Here is a 6,000-nt window from a genome sequence, read left to right on the forward strand (position 1 = left end):
CTTTCTTTATAGTCCAATTCTCACATCGATACAAGACCACTGGAAAAACCATAGCCTTGACTAGATGGACCTTTGTTGGCAAAGTAATGTCTCTGCTTTTGAATATGCTATCTAGGTGGGTCATAACTTTCCTTCCAAGGAGTAAGTGTCTTTTAATTTCATGGCTGCAATCACCATCTGCAGTGATTTTGGAGCCCCCTAAAAAATAAAGTCTGACACTGTTTCCACTGTTTCCCCATCTATTTCCCATGAAGTGATGGGACCGGATGCCATGATCCTCGTTTTCTGAATGTTGAGCTTTAAGCCAACTTTTTCACTCTCCTCTTTAACTTTCATCAAGAGGCTTTTTAGTTCCTCTTCACTTTCTGCCATAAGGGTGGTGTCATATGAATATCTGAGGTTATTGATATTTCTCCCAGCAATCTTGATTCCAGCTTGTGCTTCTTCCAGCCCAGCATTTCTCATGATGTACTCTGCATGTAAGTTAAATAAGCAGGGTGACAATATACAGCCTTGACGTACTCCTTTTCCTATCTGGAACCAGTCTGTTGTTCCATGTCCGGTTCTAACTGTTGCTTCCTGACCTGCATATAGGTTTCTCAAGAGGCAGGTCAGGTGGTCTGGTATTCCCATCTCTTTCAGAATTTTCCATTAATCATAGGTATCTATTAAAAGAGACTCTCAGAATGGATACAAAAACACATTCATGTGTGTGTTTCTACAAAGGCATACCTAAAACCATCAAACAAGAGGGGCTAACAATGAAGGGGTAGAAAAAATACACTAGGCAATGATATGGTGATACTAGTATCAGACAGAAGAGAACTCATGGTTAAAATTATTACTATTAATAAAAAGGAAATGACTTAATAAATTTTTCAGCCACCATGAAGATAAAACAGTCATTAACCTGTATGCACCTTATATTAAAAATATCAACTTAACATATACATTAGGTGACCAAATTACAAGAAGAAACTGACAAATCCACATCCATGGTGCTACATTTTAGTACTGATATTAGTAGAATAAAGCACACAAATAAGTAGCAAAGGTGTAGAAAATTCGGACAAGTTAAAAAATTGTTATATCCTCTACAGGGTACTGATTATTTTTTAACCTTCTACTTATCAACCTTGTATAACTATATTGTTTTTTATTAGTTTATCAATAGATTATTTTTTTAAACTGGAAAAATAATTTATAATTTACTGCTATTTTCTCTTTTTCAATCCTTACACCTTTTGTTTCTATTTCTCATTTATTGCATTGACCATTACTTCCATCCAATATAATGTCAAATATTAATGGGTAAGTGAGCACATTTGACATAGTCCCATCTTTAAGGAAAACACTACTAAATTGTCATCATTAAGTTAAATGCTTGAAATATATTTTCATTTATGGGAGAGATACCCTTTACCAATTTAGAGAAGACTAAAGAGTTTTAAAATCTTGGGTAAATGTTGAATTTTATTAAATATATTTTCTGATGTTTTCATATATCTTGTTTCTATATACTATCTATCTTTTAAAATTTGTCTATCAGGGAATTCCCTGGTGCTCCAGTGGTCAGGACTCTGCACTCCACTGCAGGGATGTGTGTGTTTAGCTGCTCAGTCATGTCTGACTCTGTGTGACCCCACAGACTGCAGACTGCCAGGTTCCTCTGTCCATGGGATTTTCCAGGCAAGAATACTGGAGGGGTTGCCATTTCCTCCTCCAGGGGATATTCTGGACCCAGTGATCGAACCTGTATCTGCTGTGTATCCTGCATTGCAGACGGATTCTTTATGCACTGAGCCATCAGGGAAGCCACTGCAGGGGGCTCACGTTCACTCTCTGGTGGGGGAACTAAGATCTAGTCTTAAAACTGACATATAATTTTCTTGTACAATCCTTGTCCATGGTAAAGGGGCCTGTATTTCATTCTAAGAAGTTAATGCTTGATCCTATAGCAAGTGAATGGTTTTAATCAGGAAAGAAACATGATTAGATTTGTATGTTCATTAAACCACTCTGTATTAAGTATATACACACTTCATAAAAAAATGTAAGACATCATGATAATCATGGTGAATTATTCAAATCTATTTGTCTCCTTCTTTCCAAACTCCACCAAAGTAACATAAAGGAATAAAATAGGAATAAATCTACATGGACAAAGAGACTAGGGCTAGAGAGGGCTAACACAAGTGTCTTCACTATTCTTTTCAAAAGATAAAGCAAATATAGTAAAATGTTAGTATATGACTAAGCCAGGTTACAGGTACATGGGTGTCCATTATCTTTTCCTTCACAATCTTCAGTTATGGTGAAATATTTCTTAACATTAAAAATGCACAAAATCAAGTTAGTTTCAGAAAGTGATATGTGCTTCTCAAATTTTAATGTGTATATGAATAAACTGGGGAATTCTTATTAAAATGCAGATTCTGAATCATTAGTCTGCGGGGGGAGGGCTGAGATTCTGCATTTCTTACTGGCACCCTGGGTGATGCCAATGCTAGTGGTCTGTGGAACACTCTTAGAATAGCAAGATTTTAGGGCAAAAAAAAAAAAAAAGCAATGATAGAGTGTGGTAGGATCAGGGGGTGACTTCTTTAGATAAGATGCTTTTGAAAAGCTTCTCTAAACAGGTGATATTTGAGTCATTAAAAAGCCTCCAGGAAGGAAGAAGTTCCAGGTAGAGGGGAAAGTTCCAGGTAGAGGGGAAAGCAAATGCAAAGGCACTGAGGTAGGAATAAGTTTTGGCATTTTCTAGAACTAGAAAAGACTACTGTGGCATTCTTGAAGTACTCAAGTGTTTCTTCCACATTTCAGGTGTAATTAAGTGAAAAGAGCACCATATTCAGAGTCATGAAACCTAGGTTTGGTCTTTGACCCATTAGGTCTGTGACCTCTATCAAATTACAACCTGACCCAGCCTGTTTCCTCATAAATATGGGAATATGAATAAAAAATACATATTCTGCAGGCTTGATGTGAAGATTAATAAGGTATGAATTTCAACAGCTATTTATAGTGACTTTCATTGTGTGTTCCTCTCTAGTTTATTTCCAACACATATGTGTCAAGTTGCTGCAGGCCAAGTTTGCCTATTGCTACAGTTCTCCCCAGTGCACAACTCTTATTATGCTTCATGTTCTATTTCTGGGTGCACTGGAAATTTTCTTTGGTTTATTTGGCTCATATTTAATTCACTTTAGCTCATCAGAGAGTAACTACTTTGTTATTTCAACGTTATTTACATTTCTTAATCAGAGGAGTTGACTTACAATAAAACTACTTTGGTAAAAATGTTGTGACTCCAGTCAAAAACCTTACAACTGTTGCTCCATGACAATAATGCCTGTAGGTGATTGTAATGAAACATCTCAAAACTCCTGAGAAATCATCTGTAGGATCAGATGTTTCAGACTTCTGAGATTATGCCTTATTTAAAATCTGAGAATTCTATCTGGCCCATAGAGACTTTCAATTAAATCTTGCATTTGAGTGTGGGTAACATCTTTAGCATAAAGAACAGTGAATAGTAGCTTGAATACCACGGTTCTAGTTCTGACTCTAACACAACATGGTCCTGGTCTTTATCTACTAGCAACAAGAAATACCCACAAAAATGTTACTAAGATCCAGCAAGATAATGTGTGTGAGTGTTTCCAAAAGTACATAAATTTAAGATATTATCTTGTCACATTATATCTGACAGCCTATCACAAAATATATATTGTATAGGTTCCCACAGTTTTAATTTTTTTTTTGGCTCCACCCCGAAGCATGCCTGATCTTAATTCCCTGACCAGGGCATGCAAACCCATGCCCCTTGAAGTAGAAGCACAGAGCCCTAACAACTGGACCGCTAGGGAATCCCTAGGTTCCTGAATTTTTTTTGTAAATTAGAGCATTACTGGACAAAACTTTACTTGGGTAGAAAGATTTAGTAGCAATACTCAGCTATTATAGAAATCATTGGTAGAATCTAGGGCTTCTCTAGTGTAAAGTGTTGTTAACACAGAATAGATGCTGAATAAATGTTTATTAATGATGATTCAGGTAGACATTAATGAAAGAAGCCACTGTTGATTGTCAACTAGACAATGAGAAGCCAGAAATATCAAATTAGTCACTAAGTTCTGTCAATTCTATCTCCATAATATCTCTGGAATTGACCTACTGCCCTTGCTACTGCCAGGTTCAGGCCTTCATTTTATGACTATTGCCTTAAATTCATAACTCCAGTCTGAACTCCCTCCAGTACAACCTTACTAAGCCAGAGTGGTTTAATGAACATACAAATCTAATCATGTTACATTTCCAATTAAGGGCTTCCCTTGTGGCTCAGCTGGTAAAGAATCTGCCTGCGATGTTGGAAACCTGGGTTCAATCCCTGGGTTGGGAAGATCCCCTGGAGAAGGGAAAGGCTACCCACTCCAGTATTCTGGCCCAGAGAATTCCATGGGCTACATAGTCCATGGAGTTGGAGTCAGACAGGACTGAGCAACTTTCACTTTCTTACTAATTAAAACCATTCACTCATATAGAATCAAGCATTAACTTCTTAGAATGAAATACAAGCCCCTTTACCATCTCTGCTCACCCAGGCCCATCTCTTACTACTCTGCCACACACTCCCTAGACTCCCAAACCTGGAGATGTTTTCTCATGCCTTCTTGCTGTTAAACATGCCATTTCCTTCACATGGAATTCCCTTCAACTGGAAACTTCAGTCTTAAACGATACCTTTAGTCTGTAAATAATTCCTTTCAAGCATCTTCTTCTCTGGAAACCTGGAGTGTGATATGAATCCTGAAACAAAGTAAAACTAACTGCCTTGGTCATGCATATCCTTTGTCTTTATCAGACTTATCATTAGTCCCCGGTGCCTCTACATAGCTAGTTCATAATTATTTTCCTGTCTTGTGTGAAAGTTTGAGAATGCAGCAGTGAATAGAATATTGCACACCACACTACCATCTCCAGGGTTTCAGGTAGCATTTATGCTTAGAAATATAGTTTCCTAGATAGCCATAAACATATTTCAACATCGTTTTGTTGGGTGATAGAGGTGACAAAATATAAATGCGTCTTTAAACATGGACTTCTCTGCATACATTTTCATTTTACCATCCTTCAGCAAATCTAGCTGTTTCACAATAATTAGATACTGCAGAAACCAAAAGGAAGAGGTACAGAGGCAAATTAGCAGACTAAAGGGGTGTGTGTGTTTGTGCGTATAAAACCCTTCCAAGAGCAACAGAAAACCAACGGAAAACTGCTCCAAAGTTTGTGCGAAGAACAATCAGCCAAATGAAAGCGCTTACAACACAGCAGGGAGAAGGAAACAGCAACCCACTCCAGTATTCTTGCTTGGAAAATCCCATGGACAGAGGAGCCTGGCGGACTATAGTCCATGGGGTCACAAAAGAGTCGGACACGATTTAGCGACTAAACAACAACAACAACACAGCAAGTGAATCTCACAGTGAATCTCACGGATGAAGCTTCCTCCCTGGGGACATCAATATCTGCAGTTTAATCTGCCCTAAGCAGTAGTACACTGGAGAGTGATGAGAATATTCAGAGGGAAAATGGAGAGAGGGGATCTTGGCACCAAGTTGGAGTCGGCGTAAGAGTGAGATGACTGACAGGATAGGGTTGCTGGATTTAGCAAATACGTTTTGGGGACATTACTAAGAAATGATTCACCGTTTATCTGAAACTCAAATTTAACTGCGCATCCTGTGTTTTATCTGACAAATCGAAGCTAAGAAAGACAATGTTATTCCGATATTACCGGCTGCGTAAGAAAAACACTCGAAAACCATCTGCGGGGCGCGAGGGGAAGCAGTTACGCTAAAGTGGCTGAATCTTCACAGAGAAGCTATTTCCGGTCTCCGCCTGGGAGGGAGAGGGGGCGGGGGAGAAGGATCAAGGCAGCGAGTTCCGACCGCCAGAGTCCCACAATCCTCTACTTCGGTTCCTTTTTCCTCGCTCAAG

The sequence above is a fragment of the Budorcas taxicolor genome, chromosome X (assembly GCF_023091745.1).
Source record: "Budorcas taxicolor isolate Tak-1 chromosome X, Takin1.1, whole genome shotgun sequence".
In the NCBI taxonomy this organism is placed as follows: Eukaryota; Metazoa; Chordata; class Mammalia; order Artiodactyla; family Bovidae; genus Budorcas; species Budorcas taxicolor.